Source organism: Alligator mississippiensis, chromosome 14 (assembly GCF_030867095.1).
Source record: "Alligator mississippiensis isolate rAllMis1 chromosome 14, rAllMis1, whole genome shotgun sequence".
Taxonomy (NCBI): domain Eukaryota; kingdom Metazoa; phylum Chordata; order Crocodylia; family Alligatoridae; genus Alligator; species Alligator mississippiensis.
In genome coordinates, this window is record NC_081837.1 from 39340789 (window position 1) to 39353027 (window position 12239).

Consider the following 12239-nt stretch of genomic DNA (forward strand, 5'->3'; position numbering starts at 1 on the left):
TCTGTGGCCCAGTCCTTTAGGGCCTTAGCTAAATAATTTCTCAGAGGCTACCAAGCAATGTTTCCAAGAGCGTGATTCTGGCTCCTCCTGAACCAGGCTGGATTTGAACTGGTACCTTGGAATCAAAAGTGTCTGTAGCTTATTATCATGTCCCAGGCTCCGTGGGGTACTGCATTCTTTCTGAGCCATGGAAAAGATGATGGCACAGCCCTACACGACATGCCAAGTGCTTGTGCAGCCAGACGTCCGGGTCTTCATCAACAAGGCTGTGTGGGATGTTAACATCTAGCACAGGAGGGGAAACAAGAAAAAGGAAATTATGAAATTCCAAAAGCAGCTGACACCAGGCAAAGAAAACAGCTGCCTGATTCCTTTGTGAAAGGAAAAATACCGGACAAGAGGGCAAAGGAGGCAAGCCGAGGCCAAAACCATGCCCAGGGTGGGAGGACTAGACAGTTCTCCCGTGTTTGCCCAGACCGAACGGCAAAAGAGAGGGGATATGGAGTCTGTTGGCTGGAGGCATCTCTCAGAATGACTCACAGAGCAAAGATGCACAAAAAGAAAGTCCTGACCCACTGCTGAAGGCTTGGTGACCTTCAGCTTCAATCTCAAATGGACTTGAAGGAGCCTGTTGTATTACCTAGCAGTTCTCCACCCTGTTTGCTGAGGATGACCGATGTGTGTCATGCAGGAAGAATGGCCTTCAAACCTATCCTTGCAATCTGGTCCTGTGGAAGTCACCGGTGAAAGGAGTGGGATTCTCCTGCGTTGTCTGTGAGCACCACGAACGTGCTGGGCAGTGCGGGGACACCTCTGAGCTGCTTGTCCCTTGTTCAAAGTCCAGCTCATGGCAGGAGTTGGTGACTGGAAGTCAGTACCATAGCGGATGCCCGCTCCTTAGGACAACCTGGAACAAATATGGTGGGTCTCAGTTGACTCCTCAGTGAACATATTTCCAAATCACAAAACCCTAAATCAGCAGTTCCCAAACTGCATTGGCTGACATACCCCCTCCTTAACATTTTTGGTGAGGTGACTTGAACAGAATATGGTGCTCACATACCAGCAGCGGTCCAGAACCACAGTTTGGGAAGGCCTGACCCAGATACTCTTGGGCTTGTTCTTTGAAGCACAAAGCCCTTTCAAATCTTCAGGGGGGTCCTTCATTTGTCAGTCCTCGCTGTTGTTGCTCAGAACGTCCTCATTATCCAGACAATAGTCCTTTCAAATTCCCGCTAATGGCTTGGCCTCCATGGTATCTTGTGGCGATGAGTTCCACAGGGTAATTGCAAGTTGGCTAACAGAGAGTTTGCTTTTATGGGTTTCCAAGTTGCTGTCTCTTGAATTTTTCTTCAATACCCACCCTTGTTCTTGTTTTGGTCGGTGCTGGCTGCTCTTCATACCACAGATCGGACACCAAGAACTCACCGTCCTTTCCCTCTGCTGTAGAAACTGCTGTCGTGGCCAGAGGAAGAATTTCCTGCAAGTGGTACCAGCTGTGCAATGAAGCCAATACAATCAGAGATGAACATATCCGGCAAGGCACCAAGCCTTTCTTAGAGGATTGGAGCCAGGAGACAAAGGCTAACTCTTTCTGTGTATGAATGAATATCAGGAGGAGTGGAAAAGCAGCGGGGAGGGACCTTTCCCCCACTTTTTTCAAAAGCCATATGAAATCTTTCTGCTGCATGGCAAGTAGCAGCTGGAGGGTGTGTGTCAGCTGGGAGTGTGCAAGTCTCTCTACCACACAAGCCAGGGCAATACAGAGGTATAAGAGTGGTGGGGGTGGCAGGCCGGTGGGAGAAGGGCACAGAGAGAGCTCCCTCACTGCAGAGGAGAGGAGAGGTGGAAGTGAAAGGCAGCTCCTTTCACAATGCAGGCTGGATGCAGGGTGGGAAGGATTGGGAGGATGGAAGAATTTGCTTCTAGGAAGAAAGAAGAAAGGCCCCTCTTACTGAGGGCTAGCAGGGAGCTGCACTGCCAGATATTTTCCCAGGGCGTGATGAGACCACATGAGCTGGACCCTTTCCAAGGTTGATGTTGGCTCCGAGAAACAAAGCTAATCCAACTTAGGCATCGGTCCTAGTGTCACACATGATGCAGCGGACATGCATCTGACACAGGAAAGAGGCGTTTCACCTGCCTCTTGCAGCGAAACATCCCATTCCCTGCACAGGGCTCTTCCTTGGGTGCCGGGCCATGTGGTATCCTGCACAGGCCTCTCTGAAGCAGTTCCCTAGTAGAGAGAAATACCAGCTCAGCCTAGCTCCAGCCAACTTGAGGGCCTTGCTGTATGGTCTGTGGCTCAATGGCCATGTGGTATTTAGCATCCCCGGTCTTTGAAGAACATGAGGTGCCAGGACATGAGCTTACGCTCTCCTGAGGGGTGTTAACCACGGCTTGGAGAAATGCCACGTTTCACCCACGGTGAGGGTACTTCATCGCTCCTACCAGTAAGCCCTGCATCACAATCAAGGGGCTTTGCAAGGCGCCTTCCTCCATTACCATGTGTCATGTGAAAGGGGGTGGGCTGGATACAGGGGGCTGGAGGAGATCAAGGCAGGATAGAGGGGGTTTTTGCTGCAGGGGACATGGACCTCTACTTACTTTAAACACAAGAGTGCCCACCACCCTCCCTCCCTGATCTCGAGGCCGGTGAGGCATCCAGGACCCTGGGATGAAGGCAAGAGAGAGAAAATACCCACACCACGGGAAGCAGCCTTGGCTGCTGGCTGGCTCGAAGATTGCTGGGATTCCAGACGTGGCTATAAAGGATACAAGGGGCCGAACGCTCGGTGTGATCCATGCCAGATGCCTTTACGGGAGGCGCTGAGCTGAGGGTTGCTCTTCTTTTGCTACATTTTTATTCCATGTTTACCCATCCCATGGTGACGGCTTTCATTAGGGAAGTCAAATGGACTTGGTGTGCTGTGTGAGGAAGCATGCCGGCCAAATAACAGGTGGAAAATACACCTCAGCGTGAAAAAGCTACTGCCCAGAGGGAGCAAATTAATGCATGTGTGCTGTGAATGAATACGCGGACCCTGTGAGCTGGCTCTGCTCAGTTGGCCCAAGCTTGGAGGCCTACCGTAGCAGCCCTGTGGTTCAGACCCTGTTTGGCCTGGGTCATTTGTAAAGCTTGATAGGCAAAAGAGATGGTGGCTTGGGGGTGATCTCAATGTGGTGCTGCCTTCTGGACACAAACGCATCAGCCTTTGGCTGCCAGGGCCGTGTGTGTGAGATAATGGGGGAAATGAGGCCATGGACAATCTCCAAGCTTGTTCCCCTCGTGTGGGATCGCATGGAGAGCAGCCTGCAGCATCGGGAACGCTTTGTACCAACTCCCTGGGAGATTAACTTTTGGGGTCTGTCCACCGCCCTGCATGCTTCCTACCCCCAGGAGGCAAAGCCTCTCCAGTGCTCGCCTACATCCACTCTCTATATCTAGGTCTGTGAGCTGGAAGGAAGAGCTGCTGTCAGTGGAAATCAGCCTAGTGGTTAATGAGGGCCCAGGAGCCAGGGCTCTTGGGTTGTTATCCAGGTTCTGCTACTTCACATCCCAATATCCCCATTCCACGTAAGGGAAAACGGGTCTTGAAGGCAGCAGGTCATAGAAAATGGCCACCTGGCTCCACACCTTGTGGCTAGATACGGGCCAGAACTGGAAGCCTCTCAGCAAGATTAAATACATTGGGGTTTGCATCTTGGCCTTAACTCTTGACTCAAAGCCAAGCCATGAGCACCAGAGGCTCTGTAGGACCAAATCCACGTGGGCTACGCCCATCCTTCTCCACAAGCATTTTTTCCAAAGAGCCGTAGTCACTGCCTCTGCCGCTCCCATCCCTTGCACTGTAGCAGCCTTCAAAGAGACCCTCATGCTATGCAGTTTGGTTCATGATAATGCTATTGATCCCTTCCAGCTGAGCATCACCTTATGTTTCCATCCATCCTGGAGGCTAAGCGGTATCTGGGCAGCAGTAACATTGCTCCCAGTCACGTGTAGAGAAGGAAACTTTTGGCACTGTTTGCATGAACCCAATCAACAGCAGGACATGAAAATTCCTCCTTTAATAACTTCCGAGATGCTCTGCACTCAGCTTGATTTATACAGCGCGCTGCAAAACCTTTGGAAGATACTAGCTGGGTCAGTGAGAGGTCAAATAACTGAAGCTATTAAGGAGTGGGGGAGAGAGCACTTTTGCTTTCAGAGGTCTGGAGATGAGGAGCAGAGCAAAACCGCCCCTCGCACTTGGAGAGCTTGAGATTTTCTTCCTGCAGTTCTTACAGGCAGAATTGGAGCCAGGGGCCTAATGGAAACTGAGGTCGGGGATCTGGGCTGTGTCTGCCATGAATTATTTTCTCCTGCCAAGTGCCTCAGTTTCCCTGTCAGTAGAATGGGAGTTATTACACTCTCCATCCTGACACCTAGGTGTTAACAAAGACAGAATAATGAAGCCTTATAGCTATTTTGGGGTATGTGCATTAACTCCACAGGGGGACATACCGGCATGCTAAACACAAGCCACGTTACAGTTCCTGCGGGAGCCAGAACTTGGACTCTCTTCACCTTCACTGATTTAAAACCCCAGCCCTAATATTCTGTGAACACAGGGATTTTATTTCTGCACCACCTTTCTAGCACGCTCCTCAGAGCTAAATGCTATATAGGAGACTCGAGCCTTGTTTCTGTGGGAGCGGGTGCAACTGCAGGGCACTCCACAGAGAGCTTGCTCATAACTGGGAGAGCCTGGGAAAAACCCAAGTGCTAACAAGACCTCTGACAGATAGAGTGGCAGCTTGCAAAGGGTGAAATTAAGGTCCTGGTGTCCTGCACGCTTGCTCATTCACACCACTGAGGACGCATACATATTAACCAGGCCCCTTCGGGGAGGTCGCTGTGCAGTGGGTAGAAGGGCAGGGATCTGCTATTCTGCTTCCCAGCCTCGGCTGTATCCAGAGTATAGGGCAAAGGCAGGCAGTGCTGAAAGGCCGTCAGTCACTGAAACTCCTTTGCAGCTGCCAGCCAGCCAGCTTCTCATGTGTGGTGGGATTTGTGCTGTAGGGCTTTGCATCTGTCTGGGGAAGGAGAAGGAGAATCTGTTTGTGTTAGCGGGGTCTCTAGGGAAGGTCTTTTTCTGCTACCGTCCCCCTAGGGTCACCATCATATTCTTGCACCTGTTCTGCAAGCTCCACAGCTGAGGCTGTGTTGACCTAGCAGTCCAGAGACGTGCCTCGCGGCACGGACCAGCTGACCCAAGCCAGCTGTGAGCAAAGGAGTTCAGGTGATGACAGCCGGACAAGCAAGTTCAGCTGCCCTAGTTAATCCCCCTGCCCCGTGGGGTATGGAGGGTGGAGGGAGTGCACGGCCACATCTTCAGAATGGCCCACGACAGACTGACTTGTCATGTCTGCACTGCAGTCTGAGATGGGACTGCCGCCTGGCCGGACCCGAGCTGGCTTTAATCCAGTCCCCAGCATGTCTGGATTCAAGCTAGGTCGGGTACATCCAGTCCCACCTTGGACTGCTGTGTAGACATGACAAGTCAGTCTGTCATGGGGCACCGGGAATAAGGCTGGCCACTGGAGCCAGCAGGCCAGAAGTGAAAGCAGAGTGGCAGGAGGCAATGGTTTGGGACTGGAAGAAAGGGAGGGAAGTTGGAGGAGATAAAATTGAGCTGGGCTGGGTGGGAGGGGATGGCAGGACATGACTGAGAGAGGAGGAGGAGCAGGAGAGGAGCCTGGATCACTTGTGATGCGCTCCCTCGCGTCCCCCTGCCATGGGCACTCAAGACATTCCCACTCCCCATCCTAACCCAGCTGACACAATGTGCCTAGGAGAGCGGACAGCCAAGGAGAGCGGACAGCCAAGGCAGCCAGAACACAGCGCCTCGGCAATCCCCTCTTTGCAGAGCCTGGATGCACCAGGGAGACCCTTTATGTGCCCCCCCCCATCGCTCTGTGTGAGATAAATCACTGGGAAGAGAGGAGCCACGTGGCTCTGCCTCACAACGCCTGGCCAAGGCCGGCATCGCCTCTGCACGGGGCCAGCAAGGAGGCTGTTTTGAGGAGCCCCTCTCTGCCTCAGTAGTCCCACCGCAACACAGGCCACCAGCCCCGATGTATCACTTCTGTCTCGCACTTCTCTGCGCTCTGCGATGTTACTCAGGCGGCCGAATAAATAACCGTGAGCCAATGTATTCAGCAGAGTCCTTGGCCCCGGGCGGGTGCCCACTCTGCCAAGAGCTCCGAAGCCCAGCAGAAAAGGGGCTTGGATTTTCCTACTTCAGAGAAACGACAGGGATGATTTCATCCCACAGAAATGTGAAGGCTAATGGATTTCGTATCCCCTCCCTGTACTTAAAGCGACCACAAGAATAGTCCGAAGAAGGAGGCAGGAGAGGGAGAGTGTGCGTGTGGGAAAGGGGGGGACTTTGACATTCCTATCCCACCCCTCTCCCAGCAGTCAGGATCCGCCTTGGGCCAGCATGGAGTGAGCGGGATTATCTCTCGCTGTTCAGACTTCCCAGAGCTGCTCCGCAACACAAAACCAGACAAGGCTGCCTGCCTTGATCCTTCCTTCCTTCCTCCAGCAGTGTTTGTAAAGCTAACATCCGTGTGAGAGAGGGGCTAGCACCCGCCCTGGGAATCCTGATGTCCTGGGGCTGGGTGGGGCTGGTCTTCCACCCTCTATCAGCTCATTTTCTGCTGGGCTCCTTTCCGACTGTGGCTGGCCATCTACAGAGCAGCCTGGCACTCTCTCCAGAATGAGTTTGATGGGTGGGTATAAGCGGCGCTGGTGGCGGGGAGGTATTATTTGCATTGGAAAGCTGCCACCTTGCTTGGTGCTGGTTTGGCCCGTTCTCAGGAGACAGTCCAAGGACTGAATTGGTCCTGGAGGTGGAAATGGTCCCTCACCCCTCGGTATTTTTCACCGCTACTTTAAAATTGACTCCCGCCCTTCTTTTATGAATGGAAACAGCAGGTTTGCTTGGTGCTTCAGGCACTGAGCTGGCCCACAGGAGACTAGGGTTCAGCTCTAGAGTCTGCCTCTGGTGCATGAATAAGCTGCTGTGTCTCTATACGTCATTGTAGAAGGGAGCTAACACTTCTTCCTTTTCCTGCCCTTGTCTGGAGAGACCATCAGCTTTGCAGGGTCCTCCCTTCACTGCATTTGTAGTAACGTTTAGCCCAGAGGAGCTTGATCTCAGCTGGGCTTAGGTGCTCCTGCATATAACAACTACCACCCCAATGCATCTCTCTGCATGGTTTTCCTTAGCTCCCATCCTCCCAAGCCTATCATTACAAGCTAATAGGAGCCTGTCGGGAGCTGACGGGGTAGACCTTCTGCAGATGGAGCTGAACAGAAGCTAATGGAGCACCGCTGAATTTAGCCCAAGGCATTCTTGGCTCTCCAGGTCCTGTCGCGTATCTGGCAATACCGGGGCCTGAGTGGAAGGCGATTTATGACTCTGGCGGGAGAGATGCAGTGTTATTTCTCTGTTACATTCCTCCACCCATCTGGTTTTCCTCTTCTGTTTTTAGACCTGCCAAATAGGAATGCTGGAGTCAGGTGCCAGTGGGTAATAACCCAACAGGAGGGTGGGGAAGAGAGAGACGGCGAGAGCTATATACCGAGGGTGAAGTTTATGAGCCTTGCGTAACTTCTACACAGCTTTCCATTGCCTAATCATTTCCCTGATGCTGGAGGGGGTGCAGTTATTTCCCTTATTTCCATAGTCTGTTCTCCAGGGGGTGTTTGTCCACAGATTTAATGACCAAACCATCCAAGCAATGTTCAAAACATGTTGTCACTTTTTTTATTAGTATGAGTTGAAGCACCTGGCTAGGGCACAAGGGTCAAGTGGAATTTTCTCTGGCTGAATTCACTCTTTCCAGTCCACACTCCCCTCATCCTTAGCATCCTCTCCTTCAAAGCACTGACGAATGACATCATCCTGGTCCAAACGACAAAGCTTTCCAAGCTCAGATCGTCCAGGGGGAAGTACGCAGTAATGGATGGCGAGTACTAGCCAACACAATGATGGGTATTTTGGGATGAGCATGGCTGAAGCAAACAGAGCTTTGTCTACATGTGTGCTGACGTCTCCACCTCCTCCTCTGTCTGTCTGTCTCTCTTGGCCAGACTTTGGTTGGGTTTTTTTGGATGATGGAATCGGTCGCCAGTGTAAATAAAGGACAGCAACACAACAGGGTCCCTCAGCCAAGCCAGTTAACTAAATGGAGCTGTCCGGCCTATTGTGGTAACCCCAAAAGTGCTGTCACATGCTGGGCCCTGCATGGTCTTACAAGGTGTTTCAGGTGAACTGCGTGGCAGCCACTACCTTCCTGCCTGCCACCAGCCCCGGGGGACTCCCACACCCAGCCCATGAGCCACTTATGCCCCGCTCTCAAGATCTGCTCAGCCTTGAGAACATGAAGAGCCTAGACTACAGCAACCCTCACCTTTAGACAGCTGAGGAGGGGCCCATTATTAAAGTGAATGGGTAGCTCAAGTCTCGGTTTGGGTCGAGTCTCTGCCCCAGGGTTTCTTTATGTCCTGACCTCATGCTTGTGCTCCAGTTCAAAAGAATTGGGCTGCTGAGGTGCATGGCACCTGGTAAGGTGGTTTTGCAGGTAGCGTTCTGGGCTGCTTGGGGAATACTGGGCTCTTTGAACATAGAGAGAAGCACTGGAGATCCCCTATCCATTGGGATAAGCAAGCTGGGAGCCAGCATGATCCTTCCCCTCCCATCCCTTCTCTGCCTCCTGAATGTTACATGCACATAGGGAGAACTGGGGGAAGGACACATCTGGCTGCATTTCCCTGCCACAGACTGCTACAGTGGAATCCTTGTAGTGTCAAGCAGCATTTCCCCCCACCCTGATCATCTCCACTTCCAGAAGGTTGCCCTTTGCCAAGCATCCCTCTTAGATTGGGATTGGCATTGCCTTCCATTTAACAAGACAAATGTATAGCACACTGTGATGCATACTGCACATGGAGATTGCTTTATCCACCGCTGAAATGCAGCCGCCTCTGGGGTGAAGAGGTGTACACTTTGGGGTTAGGAAGGAAAGAGGAAACCTGCATCCGGTTGGAAAGCCAGGGGCATCTCAGGGAGGCAGGAAGGAATTTTCCAGGCTGGAGTTCAGCAGGTGCCAGTATCAACAGCCCAGTAGAGGCTTGAAAAACCACGAGAGCTTGAAGTCTCATTTGAAAGGCAGCACAGCACCCTCTAACGCTGGGTTCAGAGGGAAACTGGCCCATCTGAATCACCAGCAGCACGCCCTGCAGCTCCTGGGGGACCCGTAAGGCTCTGCTAGCAAAGACCCAGTGTCACCATAACAGCACACGTGTCCTTACACGCCACGCTTGCTTGCTGTAAGCAGTATTCTCAGTGCCTGGTGCATCACAGCCAGAGGCTGATTGGCAGGACAAAAGGCTTCCTCAGGCAGGCTGGTGACAGGAGCATTCACAAACAGTGTTGCCGGTGCTCGAGGTCTCCGGTGTGTTGTGCAACACCGGGACATTTCCCTTTCAAAGCCCCAGCTCTTGCAGCTGGTGTCCATAGGGCAAGCTCAGCTCTCATCTACCATAAAAACAGGGAGTGACTTAGCCCAGGGGATTGCAAAGGACAGTTTGGAAATGTGAATTAAGTGCACCTTAGAGGTTCAGATCCCAAGAGGCAAACAGTAAGGAAGCCGGGTTTTTTTACATCAACGGCGAGCGTTTTGCTGTGTGTTTGTACAGCACCAAGCACCCTGAGTTCCTGATCCAGATGACATATTAAGATAAATAACTATATTGAATGGGTTTCTTTCATCATTTTTTTGAAACTGGATGCTTATCTTGCTGGGATCCTATGACCCCAGCTGACGTCCTGCCCTTTGGGCAGGGGGCTGGACTCGATGATCTTCCAAGGTCCCTTCCAGCCCTAATGTCTATGAAATCTATGAAATCATTATTTTTTTAGCCAGCCTCACCTTTATTCAGGATCTTGAAGCATATGCCCCTGGCAGCCCTGTGCATAGGCCTGTTGGACATGGCCAACTTGCTTGAAGGAAAGCCTGGGACTGACTGATTGCACGCTTGGTATTTGAGAAGCCTGCAGCTGAGGTTGTTTCCCCCCTCCTCTCCCACCCCCAGGTGACTCCTGCAGGCACTCTAAGCAGCAAGGCAGGGAAGAGCTGGCTGTTTTATAACCTAAGAGGCAGACTCTCTTTATGGCATGGCTTGCATTGCAAAGCACCATCCCCCTCCATTACGGCACTAACTGTGTCGCCTCTATAGCCAAAACCCATCCAGGAGAGGAAAATGTGTGCATGCTATGAGTTCACACCCCCACAGCCCTGCAGCCTCTCATCTATGGGTTGCATCCTCTGACTTATTTCTCCAGCAATCTGCCAAGAGGGGAAACCTGAGAACCAACAATGGCCAAGGTTGCAGTTGGCCCAAGGCTCCTGCTTGAACATTTGGAAGATCCATGCGAGTCTGAAGCTGCATGTTTTATATTGAAACAGATATGCCTGCGTGGGCTGGTGAGACCCATGTTTTACAGCTGGAGGCCACGCTCCTCTGGAAGTCAAAGGCCAATGGTTTGCCATGAGGCTGTTCAGAGCTGCTTGATTGCAGGGGCGTGATTCAAGCTGCTTAGCAGGGATGAAACCGAGGAAACCTCAGGGAAGTGGGAAGTAGAGGTGGAAACTTGGCAGTAAGCTGAGCCTGTGCTCCAGGGAGGAGCAGGGCTGGGTTGGAGCTGGCTGGGCTAATCTACAGGATCAGAGCGCCAGGGAGCGTGGGGTGAAACAGGGCACGTGAGACTCAGGACAAGACAAACTTATTACACCCCATTAACATCTGTATCAGACAGCAATCAGTTAATGGGTGGAGTGGCCAGGACTCACTCACGCAGCATCTCCCAAGTGGCCTAATGAGGAAGTAGTTTATCCTGGATCCTATTAAAGAAGATGAGTTGCTCCCTGGAGTCAGGGCTGGGCTGAACAGGCCACAAGTTGCATAAAGCTGTGGTGTGCTGAGCGTCCTGTGGGAATGCCTTTCTTCTTCACGGAGGAAGAGATGGGCCACAGATCCCATTACTGCTGGGGCGGAGGGGAGGGGAAGCGTGTGTGAGCAAGGCAGACAGCGACACAACTGCTGCAACAACAGCACCACCAGCCAGCCCGTGTCCTCCAGCCTGCTTAGTAAGGAGCTATTTACTCTGTAAAAGTGTGCTCCGTAAGCTTTAATTCTCCTTCCCCTTTCTCTTTCTCAGTGCTTCCAGCTTTCTTTTTCTCATTCTCTCTGGTTCCTAAAGAAAAACCAAATTGCCTGACAAACATAACCACCACAACACATATGAGTTGCAGCCAACATCAGCAATCTCTGCAGCAAGGCTTGGAGGGTGGTAGGATCCCCACAGGACTGCTCGTCCTCCAAAGACCCGTCAGCATCGATGCACAACAGCTGATTTCCTTCACCCTTGGCAAAAGTGCCCCCTTGTTCCTTCACACACATGTGCAAAGCTAATGTGAGATACACCGTCTGCCTGTTGGCACTGCAGATGTGTTTGTTGTGATGACTAGTTGCTTCCTACATATAAAATCCCATTTTTTGAGAGTGGATTTGAAACTTAGGTGTCGGCATTTCTCAGCATGGGAGTGATGAAACACAACACATGGAGCCTCTGCCCAAGAGCACAGTTTATACTCACAAGATTTTCAAACCAGCTTCAGTGTTTTCAAGAGATGCGAGTTTGGGAGTGTTTTCAATGAAAGATAGTGTGGCTCAGCAGCAAGGGCGCTGGCCAGGCAGGTGCTGTCCCTGGCTCTGCCACTGACTTGCTGAAGGACCTTGAGCAAATTGCTTCTCATCCCTATTTCCCCTCTCTCACTCTTTGTCTTTGTCGTCTATATAGATAGTAAACTCTTCAGGGCATAGTCTTCGGCTCAATGTGACCACGGTCTTGAATGAGGCCTGTGGATACTATGGCAGAATGGCCCACAGATGGCATTTAAGTAGATTGAGGGTTATTAGGAAGCAAAACAGGGCACCGAATAGTTTAGCCAGCCACCCTGGCTCCTTTCTGGACCAGTGACATCTTTAAAGGGATTGGTGTAAAGCTCCAAGATGGAAAAGAATATTTTTTCCCCTATTGATTTTTGCCTCTTTCCATTTGGCAAACATCGGTTCCCCCTCCGTCCTTTGGCTTTGTGTCTAAGTGATGTGGAGAACCAGCACA